This window comes from Pinus tabuliformis, chromosome 4_2 (assembly GCF_031772625.1).
Source record: "Pinus tabuliformis cultivar Carrire ecotype Pingquan chromosome 4_2, CPIR1, whole genome shotgun sequence".
NCBI lineage: Eukaryota > Viridiplantae > Streptophyta > Pinopsida > Pinales > Pinaceae > Pinus > Pinus tabuliformis.
In genome coordinates this window covers 1,077,902,502-1,077,927,637 of record NC_142304.1, presented here as the reverse complement: position 1 = coordinate 1,077,927,637, position 25,136 = coordinate 1,077,902,502, and positions in this window count along the sequence as shown.

The window sequence follows — 25,136 nt, the reverse complement described above, 5'->3', positions numbered from 1 at the left end:
TCTTCTACAATTTCCTCTATTGCAATCAGACCAGGTGGAAGAGGAAGACCGTCAGGTCCGTAAAATATTTCTGGTGCCGAAGAAGGGGTTGTTTCGACAGCGACAGTTGTTTGAGGAGCAAGACTCTCTGAACCGGTTACAGATGGAACTGATTCAGTAACACAAGTATTTGCTCTCAGACTAGGATCAGTGTTACTGTCCCTCTGGGGCTGTTGAACTTCTTCAATAGAGGCAGGGTTCCCAGAAATGTTTGGAGTAACCAGAACCTCAGATGTTGTTGGAACACTTGTTCTAACTTTGATAGGAGATTTCGAACCGGTTAAACGAGTTCACTTTGCCCGTACTGTTTTCGATTCCGGAGACAAAGACGGTTGACTCATAAGCCTTCGCGAAAGACGGGGTTTCGATTGAATTTCTTCCATGATTGCGGATTACTCGATCAACCAAAATACATAGGGTAAAATGTGTTTCCGAATTGAATTAATTTTAGACGCTTTTAAGACACAACTTGCTTTTTCACTTTTTAAGAGTCGAGAAAAAGCTAAAGATGACTCTAGTCTCCTTCGATGTTTTAACGAGCCCGAAGTGAAAAATGCTCGGATGGACTTTTTCAGTTATAGAGTTTGAAAAAGGCCAAAAGAAACTACTCTGGAGTTCTAGGCAGAGGGTGTGCCAAACCTTTCGCAAAACCACAGAATACGTTTTACGGTACGAGTGGTCGATCTTCATGAATGCTGTCTTCACTGCATTGCGATCAGTAGGTTGGCCGACATGGCTTCCTATGGATAAAGGATTTATTCCTATAGGGGTCTCCCAATATATACGCGACGGTACGTGGGAGCACAAGTCCGTATTGATACTTATCGCTTCACCATGGAGGAATCACCCAACCACTCGACGCTAAGATATCACATTTAACAACGCCAGAACACGTCTCTAGCTTAGACCTCTATGTGTTTCGTTATGTTTCAAAGCGTTGTTATGTAAATTCAATTCATTTTAGGTTGATCTTGCTTAGCAGTTTTCCTTTATGGATCACCACGTGATGTATGGTACAACTCCTAAATGCAGTCTAAGAATGATAAGCAAGCTTTTTCAATTCTTTCAACTTATGAAAATCTTAACTACTGAGGGAAAAGAAAGACATCAACTTTTCACACAGATCATAGAGCACACACTGATGCACTTTTCCTAAGTCAACATGCAAGCTGTCAAAATGCACATGCACAATGCAGGTATTTCTTTTCTTCTTTCTTAATGTTGATGTATTACAAAAAGAAAGCTGTTGTATAATTTCGAATTCAATTTCAAGTGAAAGCAAACAAGCTTTTGTCCAAAATCAAAAGAACACCTTAAGATTTACTTGTTTCAATACTAGAAATACTTAAATTCGAACCATATGACGAAAGCAAATGCTCAATCAGCTATGAACAACAAATGAACTAACTCTTAGGATCAAAACGACACTTTATCACAGGTCTAGATCTAAGAGGCCACAGCAAGACTAGTTCACTTTCGTTATGGGAAACTGTAAATGAAGTAAGAAATACAAAAAGAACAATCACAGTTTCTTTATACAACCGAGGCGGAATGATGGCAAAGAAAGGTAGTTTCAGATAGGTACACAGGTTGATAACAGGCTGCAAAAACAATACTGAAAACTGGGCAACAGAAGGCAGGGAACCCCAGTTGCACAATGCAAAACTGGTTCAGCGCAGGCTCTGCACTGTCAGTTTGACATTCAGCGCAGGTGGCCCCTTCGGGACTTGCGTTGAAACGCAGTCTGCCTTCACTGCAGTGGCGCTGAAGAGAAAACTCTCGTTTCTCTCAGGTTCCGGGTCACAGATTGCTCAAAAATCAATTGTTTTAGGCCAAATCAGAGGCTATCAATCAAGTACACACTAGAGGATGATTAAAGGAAGATGAAGACTATCACAAAGAGCTATTTAGAGTCTTTGTGGATCAGCTCTTCAAATCATAAACATGCCCAGAAACTGAGCTAGGGTAGCTGCCCTCTACTTTGCATTTGAAGGACTCAAATGCAGTTCGATTCGGTACTCCCTTTGTTTAGGAAATGAATAGAAAGAAACAAAAGCATCCAACAAGATACGCTCCCCAGCAGAGTTGCCAGTTTGTTGTTGGGAAAAGTATCCAATACGGAATGACCTTATCCCACTCTAAGGGTGATAGATCCTTAGCAACAATCAAAGCAAATCTATCTAAGATTACTTCTTTATGAGATGCAAAAGGGGAAAGAAAGAGATCCACTCACTGATGTCTTTCGCCAATGGTTAATCCAATCTTCTCTCCTTGCCACTTGCTCCCAACTCCTTGTCTTCTCATGGGCCCAGCTACACCAAGATCCTGCAAACAAGACGAGAAAGGGAAACTACAAGAAGCATGCATTCATAATTGATTCAAGGATTAGAATAAATCAAATACGCAAGTAAAACAATACATCATTGAAACACATGCGAATAGAAGAACCTCAAATGCTTTATTAATGGAAGAAAGTAAGGTTCAGGTGGTGATACAACCATAAGAGGCCCAATCCAGCATCACCTTCCCGACGGAAAGAAATCTCCTCTTCACCTCCTTCAAGCAATCACCCAATAGTTCCAGCTGTAAACCAACAACAATTCTTTGCACAAAATTCCGGCCTCCAGATCTCATGGGATGAGATCCTTATATAGAGTTTTGGAGAGAAGATGAGTCAGCTTGATGTGTGACTAGTGTCCTCTTCAACTCCAGTTCTTCTTCAGTTCTTGAGTCCACTTGGAGATCCTACCTTCCACTTGGAGTTTTAGAACCTCTTACTCATCACTAGGCGAATCCTTTGATCCAAGTGTCATTTTGGAAGCTTCCTGGGCACTGACACATTGAGGAAAGATACCTCCACATGTCAAAACTCGCTCAGCGCAGGTAGCCTTTGTTGAAGTTGACATTCAGTGCAGGTAGACCATGGAGCAGTTGACATTCAGCGCAGATGCTCAGTGGAGCAGTTGACATGATCCAAAATTGACTTGTTTTTGAGTGTTTTTCAGTGGAGAACTGATTTGAATTGCTGTGGTTTGCTGACCTTGTTCCTCTAGGGGTAGGAACAACATGTTTAGGGACTTTGGATCCCTTAGATTATGGACATTTCATGCTTTATGCTGTAAGGCAAAAAAATGTCTATAACACTGGTTCAACACATGGAAGTAGTGTATACCTTATAAAATATGTTTTAGTTGCTTCTGTTTACTGTTGTAATGTTCTGGGTTATTGCTTGGGTTTTGGTTACTGTATTCTAGTGATAACATTTTGAATGATGAGATTGATGGAGTGATTGATTGATTCAGTTGTGGTTGGTTCAAAAGGAGATTGGTTGATGCAGATTTATTTAATGATTGAATGACGTTGTTGATCGATCCAGTCTAAAAATTTATGAAACATGGTCCCTAGAAGAAAAGAGAAGGTTGTAGCTTTTTGTAGGCCGGCACCTACGTACTAATAAACATATCAGCTAGTACAAGAGCTAGGGGGTTGTAGCTCCCTTCCAATAGAAGTTGGAGAATGAGAGAAGGTTGTAGCCTTCTATAGGTAGAAGCCTACGTACTGGTATAAGACTGCACCAATACAAAATTGTAAACATAATTCTCTTATTATTAAAAGAAGACAGAGACAATTGCAGCAGGTGGTTTTCACCCACATTGGGTTTCCACCTTATATCTTGGTGTTCATGTGTGTTTCTTATGTGTGATGATCTGTTCTATTTTTACTGCACCTGGTTACTATTTATATGGTTATGATGCACTGATTAAAGATCAATATATGATGAATTAACTGAATCATAAGTTTGTTGGATATACACTAGTTGCTCTAAGCACAGTTGCATATACACGCGAGTTCCCTTAACTGAAGTAGTGTATATGAATCTAATTATGGAAATGAAAAATTATTAATTTTATAATACTGATTCACCCCCCCCCCCAAGTATTATTTCCAACAATTGGTATCAGAGCAGGTCCTTCAGAAGAAGCTTGATCGCTTGAAGGAAGATCCATCATCATGAGTAATCAAGAAAGTGAGGGATCCATCAGACTGCCAATCTTTGATGGGAGCAACTTTGTTTATTGGAATGTAAGAACCACAACCTATCTTCAATCTCTTGGAACAGATGTCTGGGAAATCGTGGAAGGAGGATATACATTTCCATCAGCAATTCCGACAGATACAACAGGCAAAAAGCAATATGAAACCAATGCCAAGGCTATCAATACATTATTAGGAAGTTTGTCAGAATTAGAGTTTGTCAAAGTTATGCAGCTCAAATCAGCCAAAGAAATATGGGACAAAATCGTTCTAAGCTACGAAGGAGACTCTCAGGTAAAACGTGCTAAACTACAAGCTCTCAGAATTCAATATGAAACTCTCAAGATACACAATGATGAAAGTAGAGCTAGTTACTTCTTACGTATAGATGAGATTGTTAATTGCATGAAGAATCTAGGTGAAGAGATAAAGGAAATTACCTTAGTTAAAAATGTTTTAAGATCCTTGTCTACTAAATTTGAATCAAAAGTATCTACCATAGAAGAAAAGTAGGATCTACAGACTATTACTATGATAGAGCTTCACGGAATCTTAACTACCTTTGAGATGAGAAATGGAGGTCCATCAAATATGAGAGAAGCCGCATTTAAAGCTTCAACAAAAGGAAAAGAAGAACTCAATGAATCATGACATATTTCAGAAGAAGAAGAGGAAGCAAACTTTGTCAAGAATCTTCAAACGGGTTCCGATAGATTCAGAGGTAAACTACCTTTCAAATGTTTTTCCTGTGATAGAGTCAGTCATTATGCTGCCAAACATCCTCATAAAGATAAATATGATAAAGGGAAGGAAACAACAAAATGGAATAGAAAACAAGGTATAAGTAAAAAGAGCTACTATACTCATGAAGATAGTGATGGTTTACCAAATAGTGATGAAGATGAAAATAGTAATGACTATAGACTTCTGATGGCTTATGAAGATGATGATATTTTGGATGCTTTAGATGAAAATTACCTTTATGAAGAAATTTCTAAACTCAAAATATGTTTAGAAGAAAATATGATTATAGATACCTTGACATATGAACTTGCTAAAAGAGAAAAACATAATGAAAAGCTAGAATGTGAAATTGTGGGTCTAAGAAAGGATCTTGAGAAAACAAAAGCTCTCAATCTTAGATTTGCTAAAGGATCAGAAACCTTAAATGAAATTATCAAAGTGCAGCAATCTTCTCTAATAAAGATAGGTCTTGGATATACTAAAGGAACATCTCAATCACAGAAGCCGTCAACCTCCACTAAAAGCTATCTTGATGCAGCAAAGAGCAGTGAACAATTCGACAATCGTCAAAAAAGGCATAAAGCAGATCACTAGGTGAATCAGGCTCAATTTAATTCAAGGATGAATAGAAGCCACTATCAACCTCAGGTAAATCGTACTCAATTTGCTTCAAAGAATATCAATAGAAACTACAATCAACAGGTCAGTAGGAAGAACTTCAACTACAAACAACAGGTTAATAGGAAGAACTTCAACTACAATCAACATGTTAGTAGATTCGATAATCACGGGAACTTATTTAATGGTCAATGTTTCTCATGTCATAATTTTGGACACAAAATTGCTCAATGTGTTGCTTACAAAACTATCATGACTAGAGAAGCACGAAGCACGAAAGTTCCTATAATAACTTTTCTCTTCTTGAAAATGAAATAGAATGCTCAATCTGTAATAACTTTGGCCATGAAGAAACTGAATGCAGGAGCAAATTTTGGCAAATAGCTCAAAAGGAGAAAACTCCATTAAATCCCAAAATATGGAGAAAGAAAGAACCGCAAACAGAAAGATGTGGTATAGCCTTGTATGCAGAAGGACAAGAAAACTAGTGGTACATTGACAGTGGATGCTCAAAACACATGACAGGTGATAGAGAAAAACTGCACTCATATAATGCCATAGAAAAGGAAAAGAGTGTCTCATTTGGAAACAACACTCTCGATGGCTTAAAGCATAATCTATTGAGTGTGAGTCAAATGTGTGATCAAGGAAATGAAGTAGTGTTTCGATCAAATGGATGTGTTGTTCGTGAGCTTGATGTAGGAGAAATCGTGATTAAAGGTACAAGAACTCCAAACAACCTATACATACTCAAGGGAGGACAACAAAAATGCTATCTAAGAAAAAATGGTGAAAACCGGCTATGGCACAGAAGATTGGGACATCTATGCTTTTCTCAAATAAGAAAAGCATGCAGATTCCATGTAGTTCGTGACCTTCCAAATATCAACATTCCTGAAAATACTATATGCAAATCATGTCAATTTGGTAAGAAAACCATATCTCAGTTCATCAAAAAGGAAGGGTTAGCTAGTAAGCCTCTTGAACTTGTTCACACTGATTTATATGGTCCATCAAGGAAAAATTCACCTCATGGAGAAGAATACTTTATATTGTTCATTGATGATTTTTCTAGAATGTATTGGATAGGTCTTCTAAAGCATAAGATGAAGCATTTGAAAAGTTCAAAGCCTTCAAATATTTGGTTGAACATGAATTAGATCACAAAATCAAATGCCTCAGATCTGATCAAGGAGGGGAATTTACCTCAGACAAATTCTTTGACTTTTGTGAACAACATGGAATAAAAAGGTAGTTCTCCACCGCAAGGACTCCTCAACAAAATGGAGTGGTAGAAAGGATGAACATAACTGTTCAACAAATGGCTCGTGCTATGCTAGATGAATCTGGAACTCCTGCAACCTTCTGGGGTGAAGTTGCATTCGCCGCCGTCACTATTCTCAACCAAGGAAATGTTTGGATAAACAACACTCGAACTCCACATGAACTTTGGTATGGTAAGATTCCTACTGTAAAATACTTCAATGTTTTTGGAAGAAAATGTTACATCAAAAGGACTAATGAAAAACTTAGTAAGTTTGAACCCAGAGCAGATGAAGGTATTCTACTTGGCTACTCTTCCCGAAGTAAAGGATATAAATGTTACAATAAAATACTTGGGAAAATTATTGAAAGTATTGATGTTGTGGTTGATGAAGCATGCAAAAATCCCAAATAGATAAAAACTGAAGATTATGACAATGGAGAAGATGAGGATCATTTTCCCACATCAAATCACACTGATTCCGAAGAAGAAACCAATGAAGCACCAGAAGAAGGGATAATGGTAGAAGAAAAGACTTTGTCTATGTATGTTCAGAAAAATCATCCAGAAGCTCAAATTTTAGGAGAAAAAGGAGCAGATGTGCAGACTAGAAGAACCATTGTCGAAGTTTCAAGCTATTTAGCATTAATATCTTCCACTGAACCTCAAAATGTAAATGAAGCATGCAGAGATGAATGTTGGGTCAAGGCCATGAATGAAGAACTTGAGCAAATTGAAAAGAATAATAGTTGGGAATTAGTTCCTAGACCTCATGATAAGAATATCATAGGAACTAAATGGATATTCAAAAACAAGCTGAAAGAAAATGGAGAAGTTATTAGAAACAAGGCTAGACTTTTTTGTAAAGGATATGCTCAACAAGAAGGTATAGATTTTTAAGAAACGTTTGCACTTGTTGCTAGACTTGAAGCCATCAGAATGTTTCTTGCTCTTTCTAGCTTTCAGATTTTCGAAGTATAACAACTGGATGTAAAATCTGCCTTTCTTAATGGAGACTTAGAAGAAGAAGTCTATATTGAACAACCAGAAGGATTCATTCTTGGAAATGATGCAAAACTTATATGTAAACTCAGAAAATCTCTCTATGGTATAAAACAGGCTCCAAGGGCATGGTATTACCTTCTTGACAAATATCTCCACCAACAAGGTTTCTCAAAGGGGTCAGCAAATAGTAATCTATATACAAATATGGACATTGATAAATTGCTAATAATTATTGTGTATGTTGAGCAATGAAGAATCCCTGAGTCATAATTTTTCTTCAATAATGCAGCAAGAATTTGAAATTTCCTTGCTTGGTGAGCTTACCTACTTCCTTGGTCTACAAGTGTAGAAAAATAAAGATGGTATTTTTCTCTCACAAATCAAACATCTCAAACAAATCCTAAAAAAGTATGGCATGGAAGATTCTAAACCAGTATGTACTCCAACGGTAACAGGATGTAGTATTAGCTCAAATGATGAATCAACAATGGTACATCAACCAACTTACAGATCCATGATTGGTAGTCTGCTTTATCTAACAGGTACCCGATCGGACATCGTGCATGCAGTGGGAATAGTTGGAAGATTCCAAGCAAATCCAAAGGAATCACATCTTCAGGCAGTCAAAAGAATTTTCAAATATCTTCAAGGAACACAGAACTTTGGCTTATGGTATCCTAGAGATACAGATCTTACACTTCATGCATATACAGATGCATATTGGGCAGGAAGTGTTGATGACAGAAAAAGCACTAGTGGTGGTGCATTCTATATGGGTTCCAGGTTAGTGTCTTGGTTTAGCAAGAAACAAAGCTCAATTGCATTATCTACAGTTGAAGTAGAATACGTGGCTGCTGCATCTTGCTGCACACAATTACTTTGGATGATGCAAACCTTGCAAGATATTTAGATCACATGTACTCCACCCATCTCCATTCTATGTGATAATACAAGTGCCATCAGTATTTCAAAGAATCCAGTCATGCACTTCAAGACCAAGCACATACCCATCAAATATTATTTCCTACGTGAACAAGTACTTGAACAAAAAGTCAAATTGGAGTATGTTCCCTCCAAAGAATAGGTTGCTGATATATTCACTAAACCACTGCCCAAAGAGACATTTGAATATCTCAGACAAAATCCAGGAGTAGTTTCTGCATCATCCTACTGTTAAATCCTATCTTTTAGAGAAAGGTGGTTATACGCAAGTTTCATGCAGTGTAGTCGTGTACATACACGAGTTTCTATGGACACGGTCACGTATATGTTGGTTTGAAGAAAAACAATGGGCCAGACTCAGGAAAAAGGGGGTTTGCTATGGTTTTGTCAATTATCTGCTCTATTTGATGATGATTTCAATCTGCTGATATATTGGTCCTCATAGTGTTGTTGATCACTTTTTGTATATCTGATTGATGATGATGCTTTGATATCTCTTACGGACATATGCAATGATCAGATCTGACAGTGAACATGTGGCACAGGTTCAGGGATAGAACATGGTTGATGATATTTTGTACTATTGATGGACATATACAGGTTGCTGGCCTGGATGCTGTTGACAAATGTTGTTGATGATAGTTGCTGATGACTATCATGGTCTTGTTTAAGACATTTGGTCTCTGTTATATATGTCATGTATATCTTTTAATGTAACGGATATGAAAAGACCTAATTTGTAACCCCACTATGCATGGGATGAATGACGTAATGTTTCTTATTTTTTACTTGTATAAACAATTGATATATCCCCACTTGGTTGGGTGGATGAGTCAAATTTGGAATATCCCCACTTGGTTGGGAGATGGAGGAATTATTGGTGATAGGAAGGTCATTTGTGATGTATGTACAGAGTCATGTTCTTCTTTTAGAACATATTTTTGCAGACTTTGCTTATGCTCAGGGGGAGCATGGACTCGATCATGGGAGCTCAATCAACACTTCATCATATCAGAGAATTCAGCATGCACTTAGGGGGAGCATGACCCTTTTCCCTTGATGTCAAAGGGGGAGAGTGACTTGGTGTGGTTTTTACCATCAAGTCTAAAGGGGGAGATTTTGGCATTATGATGTATGTATTGTACTTGATGGCAAACCACTTGTAGCAGAACAACTCTCTTGTATATTGTAACTAGATGAATCTACAAAAGAGATATCAGATGTGACAGAATGCATGACGAGATTATTTACAAATGTGATGAAATGAATGGTAGCTTCAAGGAATTAGTTTAGAAAGCAACTCACTCAGGTAACAGATCACAGTACTACAGGTTAACAGCACAGAGATACAAATCAAACTACACAGAATGAAGAAAGAGAGGTATACTCAGGTTCACCATTGACCAAGCCGCGTATACACGCGGGTTCACTGTATACAAGTCACATATACGTACACATGCACTTTCACGAAAGGAAAAGCGCATATACCTTGGAAAACTAGATGTTTGGTCTGAAGTATTTGGTCCATGGTATTTTGATCCATGCTATCGGTCCAAGGTATCAGGTCAGAGGTATTGACCCCAGGCATTTGGTCCAAGGTGGTTTTGGTCCATGGTATTGAGAAAGGCCTAAAACTATAAAAGGAGGAGAAGATCATTAGGCCAAGTGTGCAAGTATCGAATATCTGATATAGTGTGAAGATCTAATATGCAGGTTATTGGCTTATGATGTTGTGCTTGATCTAAACCAAGGATGAACCTTAGTGCTTGATGAAGGATAAGTTCTAATGATATATTAGGATCTTAAGGCTTGAAGTGAATTATCTTTATGTGGTTTGATCATGTATCTGAATAACTAGCGCATGTTGTAGTCTGTAAATATGATGATCTGGGTATGACTGAAGTTTGGAATAGTTGTTAAGTTTAAATCATCTTTTATAGATCTGTACGCAGGTTCACTTTAGGAAAGAAGCGTATACACGCTGGTTCTGCATATCAAAACAGCGTATACATCATAAATTTGATTTGCAGATCTGTACGCTGGTCCACTTTGAGGAAAGCGCGTACGCACGCAGGTTCGACACATGGAAGTAGCGTATGCCTTATAAAAATATGTTTTAGTTGCTTCTTTTTACTGTTGCAGTGTTTTGGGTTATTTCTTGGGTTCTAGTTATTGTATCTGGTGACAACATTCTGAATGATCAGATTGATGGAGTGATTGATTGATTCAGTTGTGGTTGGTTCAAAAGGAGATTGGTTGATGCATATGTATTTGATGATTGAATGATGTTGTTGATGGATCCAGTCTGAAAATTTATTAAACATGGTCCCTGGAAGAAAAGAGAAGGTTGTAGCCTTCTGTAGGCCGGCACCTACATACTAGTAAACATATCAGCTAGTATAAGAGGTAGGGGGTTGTAGCTCCCTTCCAGTAGAAGCTGGAGAACAAGAGAAGGTTGTAGGCTTCTGTAGGTAGAAGCCTACGTACTGGTATAAGGCTGCACCAATACAAAATTGTAAATAGAATTCTCTTATTATTAAAAGAAGGCAGAGATGATTGCAGTAGGTGGTTTTCACTCACATTGGGTTTCCACCTTATATCTTGGTGTTCATGTGTGTTTCTTATGTGTGATGATCTGTTCTGTTTTTACTGCACCTAGTTACTATCTATATGGTTTTGATGCACTAATTAAAGATCAATATATGATGAATTAACTGAATCATATGTTTGATGGATATACACTAGTTTCTCTAAACACAGTTGCATGTACACGCGAGTTCCCTTAACTGAAGTAGTGTATATGAATATGATTATGGAAATGAAAAATTATTAATTTTATAATACTGATTCACCCCCCCACCCTCTCAGTATTATTTCCAACAAAATCGTCAATGGAGAACAAATCAATCACTCAGATGACCAAGGTATTTCCCTACACAATCTCATAATTCTTCTAACAATAAGCACGCCTATTATTTTATGGCCACTATTATAAGTGTAATATCTTTACACATCAAGCCATTGCTTGTAGAAGGATCAAAGTAGAAAGAGATGAGAATCCCAAATATAATAAGCATCATATTTCTAAGTCTTAAAAAATTTCTCTCATAAATCAGAACGTATTCTTTCCCTTACTAAGTGAATTAGAATGCTTCAAATGTAATATTTTTGGGCACAAATCCAGTGAGTGTAGAAGTAGGTTTGAATACCTATCTAATTCCCAAAGTATTAGATACACAACTACTTAAGAGGGTAACGGGAGTTGGAAAACAAAGACTAAAAGGAGCATGCAATGTGCACTTTCCTTATCATCTCATAATCAATAAAACAAATGGTATGTGGACAGTGGTTGTTCCAAACACATGACTAGGGACAAAAGCATATTTTTTTCTCTTAAGTAAAAGGATAGAGGAAGCAATGTCACTTTTGGAAACAACACTCTACCAAGAATCAAGGGAAAGGAGTAAACAATCTTGATCAAAAGATAGAAGAACAAATTTTGATGTATGTAGAAGGTCTGAAGAAAAATCTTCTTAGTGTTAGCAAAATGTGTGACAATGGCTATGAAGTGACCTTTCGATCTAAATACTGTGAGATTCGCAAAATAACATATGGAAAACTAGTGGGAAAAGCATTTAGAACCCACAATAATGTATATGTGTTTGATGATTCTAGGGTCAATTATTATTTGAGCAAAACGATAAAGCATGACTGTGGCACAAGAGGCTCAGACACATGATTTTTCAAATATGGATAAGGATAAGAAATATGGGGGCAATAAGAGGATTAGCAAGGATGTCAAAGCCCGATAACACAATCTGCAGGTTGTGTTAGTTTGGAAAGAATACTAGGACTCATTTCAAATCGAAAGAGCTCTCCTCATCCAGTCCTCCAGAGCTCATTCACATAGATATTTGTGGCCCAACTAGAGAGAAAACCTCAAAAGGAGAGTGGTATTTCATGTTTCTCATTGATGATTTCACCAAGCTACCTAGACTGTTCTCTTAAAAGAAAAATCGGAAGCATTAAATAATTTCAATAAGTTTAAAGCTCAAGTAGAAATCAGGAATATTTAAATATAAAAGTCTTAATATCAGGCAAAGGGGGAGAGTATACCTCAAAAGAGTTTAAGGAATTATGTGAAGAGCATGACATTAGGAAGCAGTACTCAGTGGCTATAACTCCTCAACTGATCTGAAAATGAAACTACTTGTATTTGCTGTTCAAGGTATTCATTTCCATTAAATTATATGTGCAAACTGTTACTCATGTCTCGTAATTGAAACAAAGTGTTTTGGTAAAATTCTGAGTCTTATGTGTGAAGGAGTATTATTTCATTTTACTGTTTAGCATATTAAATCTGAAAAACACAGCAATATAAAATCACATAATATAACACATCAGTTGATGAGGTAGTCCAGCCCTCCTGGGCTACATCTGCCAGGTCCAAGGCCCCTAAATGGGCATGTCCTTGCTCTTATTAGATGCTAAAATTGGTTATACTTTGATAAGAAAGCCTAAACAAGCAAAAAAAGTTGTGGAAATGAGTTTAGAACACAGAAAACAGTAAAGATTGGCTTTTGTTTCTCCTCCAATAGTTAACCATAGCCTAATACAGCTCCAACACTCCCTAGGCCTTGATGGCTCTCCAAGCTTCTCTGCCAAAAATGTACCCGAAGATCAGCTCTATTGATTATGCAACCTATACCATTCGCTCTAGAATGCTCAAAATACTCAAAATCAAAAACAAATTCACTCCAAAAGGTTCTATCTACTGAAATTTATGACCAACTGAAGTTTTGTCCAAGTTGGCCTAAGGAAACTCCACCATCGGTGGTTTTGTTAGCATGTGACCATAATTCCTGGGACTGCTAGCAGTCTATTCCCAAACCTCCAACTATAACGAAATAAATATAACCAGGGACCTCATACGGTTAAGAACCAACGTGTAGTGTGGATGGTTAAGGCACCTGGCTTGCCCGCGAGAGGTCATGGGTTCAACCCCGCTTGACCCATAAAAATTTTAATATGACAATTCAGGGCCACGTGGTGGCCTCCAGGCTTGCCACATGTTAGTCTCCGATTGGTCCACAAAAAGGAATATTCCAGTAAATATTCTAGAGAATATTTTAGGGAATATTCCTAGGAATATTCCTCGAAATTTTCTTTTTATTTTATTTTTATTTTTCCAAACTTTATAAATTTATAGTTTACTGGAAATTTTTAAAATGCAATAAATCCTCCATATGATGTCATTTTTTTGAACCATTTGTGGTGTCGGAATCAAGACGACGAGATCTATCTAGTCGTTCTAGTTTCAACCAATTCTGAGCAGTTCCAATTTTGAGCATTTTCTTCACTTAGAACATGATCACCTGATCACACCTCCCAAATGGGAAGCTTTTGGACCCCAAAAGCCTTCATTTACCTGTTAAGAAGGTGAGGGTATGGCTCCCTCACCTTTTCCACCTCCATCCACTTTGCCTTACTTGCTTTGCTGGCTTAAGACCAACCTGAACATAATCAACATTTCCCCTCCTCGAAGTCTGTGTCCTTCTGTCAAGGATAGCATCCTCTTTCAGCTCATCCAAACATTCTAGCGAGAAATCATCTATGGATGGTAGTTGAATGTCACTTTCATGATCAACAATTAAAGGAGGTTCATACAAATGTAAGTTTTCCACATTCACAACGGAATACATTTGCATATATGAAGGCAAATCTAATTGAAAAGCATTATTTCCAACTTGTTTAAGGATATTGAATGGACCATAACGAATAGGCATTAGCTTTTTACCTTCTCCTTGCATTCTTTCCTTACTAATATGCAACCATACCTCATCTCCTTCTTGAAACTTATGATCAACTCTATGTTTATCATATCTTTCCTTGTACTTGCCTTGACTTTTTTCAAGATGTTCTTGAACTTGCTGATGTATGCGATGAATTCTTTCAATGAACATGCGAGCTTTGTCAATGTCACTATGCCCATCAATGGCAACATCCTTCTCAAGAATTAAATCTAAAGGTGACTTAGGCAAATACCCAAAACAAGCTTCAAAAGGTGAAGTATTTGTAGAAGAGTGCTTGGCCCGGTTGTAAGCTTGCTGAATATAATGCAAGTGCTCAACCCAAAGCTTGGGATGCTTGCTACAATAACCTCTCAAAATATGTACAATGGTTCAGTTCACTACCTCTGTTTGGCCATCTGTTTGCGGATGGAAATCAGTACTCTTCTTCAACTTGGTGTCCATCATCTTCCATAGATTGGACCAAAAATTCCCAACAAACTTGGAATCCCTGTCACTCTGTAAATGTGCCACCATTTTGCTTACCCCAAAATGTCCAGCAATAAGAGAAGAATGAGCTTCTCTCATGATACTTAGTCTCTCTCCCTGTGGTATACATAACTTGCCTATATGAAACAACAAATTATTATGCAAATGATAATCATTCTCCTCAACATGATTCCCTTCACTCAGGTTAGCATACACATCCTTAAAATCAACATCTAATGCATATTGTTCTATGTAGCTCTCATGTACAATAGAATCATTCTTAAGTAAAGTAGTAGCACTAATAATAGGCCTTGAAAGCATATCAAAGACTTTATTGAAAATACCTTTCTTGTACCTTATTACCAAGTGAAATTTTTGTAGGAATCCCATCCATCTGAAATGTCATGACTGCTGCAATTTACTTTGCAACTGCAAGTACTGTAAAGGCTGATGGTCGGTATGAACAACTGTTTCTTTGCACATCAAATAATGTTTCCACTTTTTTACGCTTTGTACCAATGCATACAAATCCTTATCATATGTAGGATAATTCACAACAGCACCATTAAATGTCTCAAAATGAAATGTGATAGGCTTACCATGCTGTAAGAGAACTGCACCCATGGTGTAATCACTAGCATCAGTCTGAATCTCGAATGACTGTCTCAAGTTCGGTAATGCAAGAACTAGAGCTAAACTTATCTTTTCTTTCAAAGACTCGAGAGCTTTCTGTTGCTTGCCTCCCCATTATTGGGTCTTTAATATGTCACTATTATTATCACTTTTTAATGCCTATTTCATCCATTTCTACTCTTCTTTATCATGTCATTTATCATGATTTGTCATATAATCCCATTTTATTATTATTTATGCTCTTATGGATAAATATTATTCCTTCTCCTTTATTTTTAATAAATTGATGATTATTATGCATGCTTTTACAACTGATGGTTTATTAATAAATTTGTTGCAACATCACTCACCATTTTAGCCTCCAAGATATTTTCCATCTTGTAGATTTGGTCGCTAGCTCATCATTAAATGTGCCAACTCAGAAATTCGTTGGAATAAGAAGTGATAGTTTTGTATTGAACGTTTCGGGCAAATGGAGAAGAATCTGGAAAAACTGAAACATGGGTTTTGTTTAGAAAGGACCACATTAGTTTTGTAGTGAGCCTTTTCCCAAATTCAGTCTATATTAAGAGAAACAAAAGGTTCTCTAAAGACATTTTTCTTAGATTCGCTGTTGCGGCTGATTTCCAAATTATCCCAGTTGCAATACCAAATTCGACCTGTTCCTATTGAATGCTGATGGAAAGATATTTTAGATATGATCTTGCTAATCAATTTGTTGTGAACAATCCAATTTTGTAATGGGAATCATTTTGTAATCATATCTGTTGTAACTTCTCTCTGCTCCCTGTGTATTTAAATGAGAACAGAGATCAGAGAGGAGGGAGATTATTATAGGGATTATTAGAGATAGGATAGGATAGGATAGGAAGAAAGGGGATGGATCTCTATTATTTCAAATTGTAAATTTAATTTACAGACTAGTGTTGTCAAGAGAACACGATCATTTTGTAATGTTACTCAATTTCAATGATTAATATATAATTTGAGGTTGTTGTCCATTTACCTTATTTGAATTAAATCCGGCGATATTCATTGGCAGCTAAGGGCTTGACCCCTGGTGGATTCACTTGTTGTTCCTGTATCATGCATTTCTGATTTCAGTAGTGTGATGGTTTCATTGAATTCTTACTTTCTGCAATTGTATCGCTTCGCTGTTTCTTATTTTCCAATCTTAAAAGAATCATTCTGCTTTGTATAATCCGTAGTTCCATCTTTCTTTGGAATCAACACTATCGGTGACCCACATGGCGAAGTGCTTGGTCTTACGAAACTTTTGTCCAACACGTATTTAATTTGCTTCTTTATTTCAGCATTCTCCACGATAGAAATGCGGTACATGCCTATGTTAGGAAGAGGACAATCATGATGTAAATGGATTTCATGCTGAATCTCCCTTTTAGGAGGAAAACCTATTGGTTCCTGAAACATCTCATGATGTGCATCAACTACATCATATAAATCTGATTTAAGCCTGGAATCACAATTTTCAAATGACTCATGATTCACATCAACCTTAGGCTTGATCATAAGAAGTACAAAACTCACTCTTGAATTAACTAGCCTTTTTACCTGTCCCGCCTTCATCATCGCTATATTTGCCTCCTTGCGATGTGCCTTGACAATGTACTCCTTGCCATCTTTGAAAAGATGATATTTAATTTCATGGAGATGGAAGATCACTTTTCTGTCAAATAAGTAAGGACTTCCCAAAACAATTCCTGATATATCAAGCGGTACTACATCAAGTTCAAGTGTGTCGATAAAGTGTGCAGTAATTGCAAAGCGCAATATGCACTTTCTTGAGACTTGTAAGTTTACATCCTTGAATATCCACCTAAGTGGATAAGGCTTTGGATGTTGAATGGTCTCAAGTTTAAGCTATTTGACCAAGTCTTCTGATATGATATTTTCTTGTGACCCACTATCAAATAGTGTGTCAATTTTTGTATGTTTTGAGACTACCCTCACATGGAACAATTCGATTCTTTCTTCCTCAGTAGGAGCTTGTACATGATAGTTTGAAGTACTAGTGCTTTCTTTAGTTTCAATTTCCTTTCCCTTCATACTTTTCAAACCCATGGCTACAATTTTGGTTTCATCCCCTGAATCATCACCTAAATCTTGAGGTGTAGTTGTAGTTTTCTTCTTTCCTTTGTTTTTGTTAAACTGATTTCTTTTTTCAGGATAAAGTTTCCAATAGTTTTTCTCTTCATGGCCTTCTCCTAAACAATGTTTACATATCACTTTCTCACCCTCCTTTTTGACAGATGCATGCTTTTTTCCTTTTCCCTTAAAGGTTTTCTCTTTGTTTTTCCCCTTAAAAGGCTTGTTTCTACCCTCATCAAAAGTGTTTTTCCCTCTAGTCTCTAAATGCGTAGCTTGTACATAAACTTTGTCTAGACTAGTAGGATTGAACATTAGTATGTTTAAGGCACTTGTGCAAACCACCTATATATTTCAGCAAAGTGTCTTAACTTTGTAAGTCTACCCCTAATAAGAGTGTTCTTCTCCTAAACTCTTGGGTGTAGTCTTGAACATTTTTTCCCTTTAGTTGTCTAAAGTTTTTCCAATTCATTATAGCCTTTTGTAAATGTGCAAGAGGATAAAATTGCTTCTTAATTGCGGAAATAAATTCAGCCCATGATAAAGTAATCTTACCATGTTTCTTAATTTCATCCTTGGTCTTAGCTTCCCACCATACCAATGCTACCCCATGCATTATTAAAGAGGCTAACTGAATCTTGGTGTCATCATCCTATAAGTTCTGTATCCTTAAATAAACTTCCAACTGTCTTATCGGGTTGTCAAGTTTCTCTACATTTACTTCACCATTAAACATGGGTAATTCAAATTTAACATCTAGCTTTAAAAATGGACCTTTTTCAGAAGATTTAAGCTTATGAGATTGATTTACCTAGGTAGAGGATGACGATGTAGAGGAAGAGGATGACGATGGGGATGGTGGATCACCATTTCCTCCATGTCCTTTCTTTGAATTATCATCACCTTTCTTTCCTCCTGAAGGGACCTCTCCTTCTTTCTGATGTTTAGACCCTTCTCCAACCAACCTATCATTCCTTTCCTCGTATAATATTCTTACGATCTCATTCATGTCCAAAAAAGCTTTTCTGAATACCCATTCTTCTTTTTTTGGATCCATGTCTTCAGGAACTTCTCCTTCCCTTTCAGACATACTTGAAGCTTCTTCTAAGGCTATTTAGGGTGAATTAGAAGGTGGAGATAATGGCACCCCGACCCTCCTTGGTTGAGGATTATCTTGTGCTCTAACAAATTGTCCTTTCCCTCTTTGAAGTTTAAGCCTAGTAAGCATTAAAACTTGCAAAACCGTCAAATGTATCTTTGCAAAAAACTAATACTCAAAACTTGGCTCTGGTACCATCTGATCTGAAAATGAAACTACTTGTATTTGCTGTTCAAGGTATTCATTTCCATTAAATTATATGTGCAAACTGCTCATGTCTTGCAATTGAAACAAAGTGTTTTTGGTAAATTTCCGAGTCTTATGTGTGAAGGAGTATTAGTTCATTTTACTGTTTAGCATATTAAATCTAAAAAACACAACAAGATAAAATCACATAATATAACACAACAGCTGATGAGGTAGTTCACCCCTCTTGGGCTACATCTGCCGGGTCCAAGGCCCCCAAATGGGCACATCCTTGCTCTTATTAGATGCTCAAATTGGTTATACAGTGCTAAGAAAGCCTAACCAGGAAAAATAAGCTGCGGAAATAAGTTTAGAACACAGAAAATAGTAAATATTGGCTTTTGTTTCACCTCTAATGGTTAACCATAGCCTTATACAGCTCCAACACTCTTAGGCCCTAATGGCTCTCCACGCTCTCCACTGAAAAGGTACTTGAAGATATGCTCTATTGACTTTGAAACCTATACCATTGGCTTTGGAATGCTCAGAATACTTGAAATAAAAAAAAAAGTTGCTCCAAAAGGTTCTGTCTACTGAAAGTTATGACCAACTAAAGTTTTGCCCAAGTTGGCCTAAGGAAACTCCACCAAAAGTGGATTAACTGCAGTTAGCTCCGTTAACTTTGGAAAAAGCGCCTAAAACTTAATAGTCCTGCCAAGAAAAATCATTGGGCTGACTGATTGTGACCGTTGGAGTAGACTGTGCATGTGATAGGTGTTCTAGGCGGTTAGGATATGGTTTGTGTTGGCGGGTGATTATCATTACCATCAATAGTTTTGTTGGCATGTGACCATACTTCCTGGGATTTCTTGCGGGTAACTGATGCCGGTATATTCCCAAACCTCCAACTGTAACCACATAAATATAACCAGGGACCTCATACAGTTAAGAACCAATGTGTAGTGCGGACGGTTATGGCGCCTGGCTTGCCCGCGGGAGGTCACAGGTTCGACCCTACTTGACCCATAAACATTTTAATATGCCAATTCAGGGCCACATGGCAGCCTTTGGGCTTGCCATGTGTTGGTCTCTAATTGGTCCAAAAAAAGGAATATTCCATTGAATATTTTGGAGAATATTCTAGGGAATATTCCTCAGAATATTTTTTTATTTTTTTTATTTTTCCAAAATTCAAAAATTTGCAGTTTACTAGGCATTTTTAAAATGTGATAACTCTTCCATATCGTGTCAGTTTTTTGAACTGTTCACTGCGCTAGAATTAGGATGAAGAGATCTCTTCGGCCGTTTTTGTTTCAACCAATTCTGAGTAGTTCGAATTTTGAGCATTTTCTTCACTTAGAACATGATCACCTGATCATCAGCAAAATGGAGTAGTAGAGAGGAAGAACATAACAATCCAGGAAATGGCTAGAGCAATGTTAGATGAATCAGGAGTGTCTCACAACTTTTAGGGAGAAGAAACTAAGGCGGTAGTATATATGTGAAAAAGAACTCAAATCAGGCCTAATAATGATAAAACGCCCTATGAGTTATGGAAGGGAAGACTTGCATTAGTTAAACACCTCATGGTGTTTGGGAGCAAGTGCTTCGTTAAAGGGAATGAAAAGAACCTTGGGAAGTTTGACTCACATTCTGGTTAAGGAATATTTCCTAGGTATTGTATTGGAAGCAAAGGATATAAGTGTTACGAAAAGAGGACAAGGAATATTGAGGCTTGCATCAACATAATAGTAGATGAAGTAGGTTCACAAATTGAATCCTCTAAAAGTGATATGAACTCAACTGATAAAGAAAGCTCATATTTTAGGTCTACCAATCTGAATGAAACATATTCAAACAATGAAGGTCAGGTAGCAGGCACGTCTTCAAGGCCAAAGACACCCTCTAGGTATGTACAAAAGGAACATCCTAAGGGTCAAATTCTTGGAGATTGAAGACAAGGTTTCCAGACTGGAAGGAAACTTGTGGGCAGTACAAGCTGTGAAAATTTGGCTCTACTATCACAGATAGAACCTGAGAATCTCTATCAAGCAAGTGAACATAAGTTCTAGGTGAAAGACATGAATGAAGAAGTTGATCAGAATGAAAAGAATGATACATGGGATCTTGTTCCAAGATCGAAAGAGAAAAATGTTATTGGAACCAAGTCGGTTTTCAAGAACAAACTAAATGAAGAGTGTCAAGCAAATCAGGAACAAAGCTTGTTTAGTCTACAAAGGGTATGTTGATCCAGATTTAAACAGGAACATAACAAATTATAGATATAACCATAAATAAAAATATGTAGTAGAAATAACACTTCATTTATTAATATCAAACACTGAAATATGCTTATAGACAAAATGGAAATAAGACTAGCTTGGGCGATGGTAGCTTATCTCTGAGAAGAGTTGTGGTGGCTACATGCCTCTGAACTGTCTTACATTGAGGTTCAAAGTCCTATTTATTGTTGAGAAACAATGGAAAACCCTAAACATCCAAAAACCTAATCCTAGGAGATGAAGTGTGTTATGAAACCAACTTAAGAAAAGATAGAAAAGATAGATCAACGCCTTAGAATTCAGCCTCTTCGAGGGGGCAACCTCCTTTACATTACATAAATGAACAATTCTTGGATGATTAAAATGAAAAAACCTCATTTCTATATATAGGAGTCTAAGGAGTCACAATATAATCCAGCCAACCTAACAATAATAATATAAAGCCACAAAAATAATAATAGACGGATTCTATGGGGCACAGTAGTAACAATATGGGGGTAATAGGGGCACAACAATATTAATAAGGGGTATAACTACAATAGTAATGGGGTAATCACTAGTATTATAGGGACCCAACATGCCCCTCTCCTTCAAAAAAGTGTTGTCCTCAATGCTTGAGTAGTTCTGGATACTTCTGCATAAAATTCTCATCCTCCCATGTGGAATCTTCAGTGGATAAGTTCTTCCACTTGATAAGATACTCTGAAATTGATCGATTTCATAGTTGTCGAGTTCTTGTTTCTGTGACTACTTCCGGTTCCAATATAATTTTTCCTTCCTCGTCAAGTTCTGGCAATATTGTTTGAACTGGGAGCTTGTCGCCTATAACCTTCTTTAAACATGAAACATGGAAAACTGGGTGCAATCGAGAAGCTGCAGGAAGCTCCAATTTGTATGCCATAGTACCAATCTTTTACAACACCTTGTACGGACCATAATACTTTGGTGATAATTTATTATCCTTCTTAGCTTGCTTGAGGGACATTTGCTTATATGGTTGTAGCCGTAGGAATACCCAATCACCTACATCAAAACTTCTTTCACTGCGATGTTGATCTGCCTGTTGTTTCATTCTATTCTGTGCCAACACGAGGTTATCCTTTAAGAGTTGGAGGACTTGTTGTTGATGTTCGATGTGATGTTCCACTGCCTAAACCTTAGAATTTTCTCTTAAATATGATGTGATGGATGGTGGTTGATACCCATAAAGTGCCATAAATGGGGTCATTTTTGTTGCTGTATGGAAGGAAGTGTTATACCACCATTAAGCCAGAGGCAACCATTTGACCCATTGTGTCTGTTTATCAGATACAAAGCAACGAAGATATCCTTCCAAACATTTGTTTACTATCTCAATTTGCCCATCAGATTGAGGATGATAAGATGAGCTATGAGCTAACTGAGTACCAAGACAAGAAAATAATTCTGTCCAAAAATTTCCAGTGAAAATTGGATCTCTGTCACTTACAATAATCTTTGGGTTTCCATGTAGCTTTTGAATTGTTTCCATAAATGCAGTAGAAACTGTACTGGCTTTAAATGGATGTGATAATGCACAAAAGTGTGCATACTTGGTAAGTCTATCAACTACCACCATGATGACACTCTTTCCCTCAGACTTGGGTAAACTTGTGATAAAATCCATTGAAACCTCCTCCCAACGTTGGCTTGGAATGGATAAAGGTTGTAATAGACCCGGTGTCTTAATTGTTTCAACTTTATTTTGTTGGCAAACCAAACATTCCGCCACAAACTTTTGAATATCTGATTTAAGGCCATCCCAAAAAAATTCCTTCTTAACCCTGTGGTAAGTTTTTAAAAATCCTGAGTGCCCTCCTAAGGGAGAAGTGTGCAATTCCATAAGAATCTTTTGTTTTAGCTGGGAATTCTTACAAAGGTATAAGCGATCTTTGTACCATAACAAATCATTTTGCCAGCTAAATGTATCAGACATACTGGAATCTTGTTGTAACTTTTGAATAAGTGCCCACACTTCTTCGTCATTCTTCCATTCCTCCCTTGCTTCGTTTATCCAATCTGGTTGGATAATAGAAATGGCGCACAACAATGCTTCCACATCCTCATCCTTTCTTGAGAGTGCATCTGCCACCACATTTTGCTTCCCTTTTTTGTAGATGATTTCAAAGTCATAACCCAACATCTTTGTGACCCACTTTTGTTGCTCTTCAGAAGATAATCTTTGTTCTAAAAAGTATTTAAGGCTATCATGATCTGTTTTTACCTTGAAGTGTCTTCCCATTAGGTAGGGTCGCCATTTCTTAAGTGCATGGAGTATTGCCAACATTTCCTTCTCATAAATAGCTTTGCTTAAAAACTTTCCCTTGATTGGACGACTTTCAAAAGCAATGGGTCTTTCATCTTGCATTAGAACAGCACCAATTCCATTTCCTGAAGCATCACATTCCACAATAAAGGTTTTTGTGAAGTCCGGTGTAGCTAAGACCAGTGCTTGGCACATTGCCTCTTTAAGATGTTCAAAGGCCTTTGTTGCTTCCGGAGTCCATGAAAATGCATCTTTCTTCAATAATGTTGTTAGAGGTGCTGCTATTCTCCCATAATTCTTAACAAACTTGCGATAATACCCTGTCAACCCGAGAAATCCTCGCAGATGCTTTATGGATGTGGGGATTTTCCATTCCTTAATGGCTTTAATTTTGCTAGGGTCTACCTTAACTCCTTCATGAGATACAATATGACCCAAATATTCCACTTCCTGGACTCCAAAGAAACATTTGGATCTTTTTGCATATAATTGTTTCTCTTTCAATAGTTGTAGCACCCTATCAACATGTTCAACATGATCCTTCCAAGACTTGCTGTAGATTAGTATATCATCAAAAAATACTAACACAAATTTTCTAAGGAATGGTTTGAAAATTGAATTCATCAAACCTTGAAATGTTGAAGGTGCATTGGTAAGGCCAAAAGGCATGACCAAAAATTCATAATGACCCTCATGAGTTTTAAATGTTGTTTTCAAAATGTCTTCAATCTTCATTCTGATTTGATGATATCCTGAACGAAGATCCAACTTGGTGAAGTAAATTGATCCATGCAATTCATCCAGTAATTCATCAATGACAGGAATGGGGAACTTATCTTTAATAGTGAGCTTGTTGAGCTCCCTATAATCCGGACACATGCGCCATGATCCATCCTTCTTGTGCACCAATACTACTGGAGCAGAGAAAGAACTTTGACTCGGTTGAATTATACCAGCCTCTAGCATTTCTGCAACCATACGTTCAATTTCACTCTTTTGGACATAGGGATATCTGTACGGCCTGATGTTTGGAGGAACACTTCCTGGAATCAGATGAATAGCATGATCATGATCACGCATAGGTGGGAGACCTTTGGGAGTCTCAAATACCTTGGAATGATTGTCCAGGACTTTTTGGAGATCTGGAGAAATAGATGATTCCAATGTGGAAACATCTAGCGAGCATAATTGTGCAATTACAACTCTCTTCTCCTTTTTAAGAAGCTTTGTCATACCATTAGAGCTGATTATCTTTCCTGGTTTCCCTGCAATACCCCTTAATTCAACTTCCTTTCCTTCCGCAGAAAATTTCATGAAAAGTTCTTGAAAATTAAAGGCTATTGTACCCAGGGATTGTAGCCATTGGACTCCTAGTACAACATCAACACCTCCCATTGGAATAGAAAGCATTGGGCTAGTCAATACATATTCTCCCATGGATAGCTTGATATTATGGCACTTTCCAGAGCAATTTATTGTTCCTCCATTTGCAATCATCACTTGACACTCTGGTGCTGGATATAGGAAGCAATTCAATTCTTTTGCTACCTTACAATGAATAAAATTGTGGGTGCTTCCTGAATCAATCAAAACTATTACCTTTTTCTTCTTGATTTGTCCT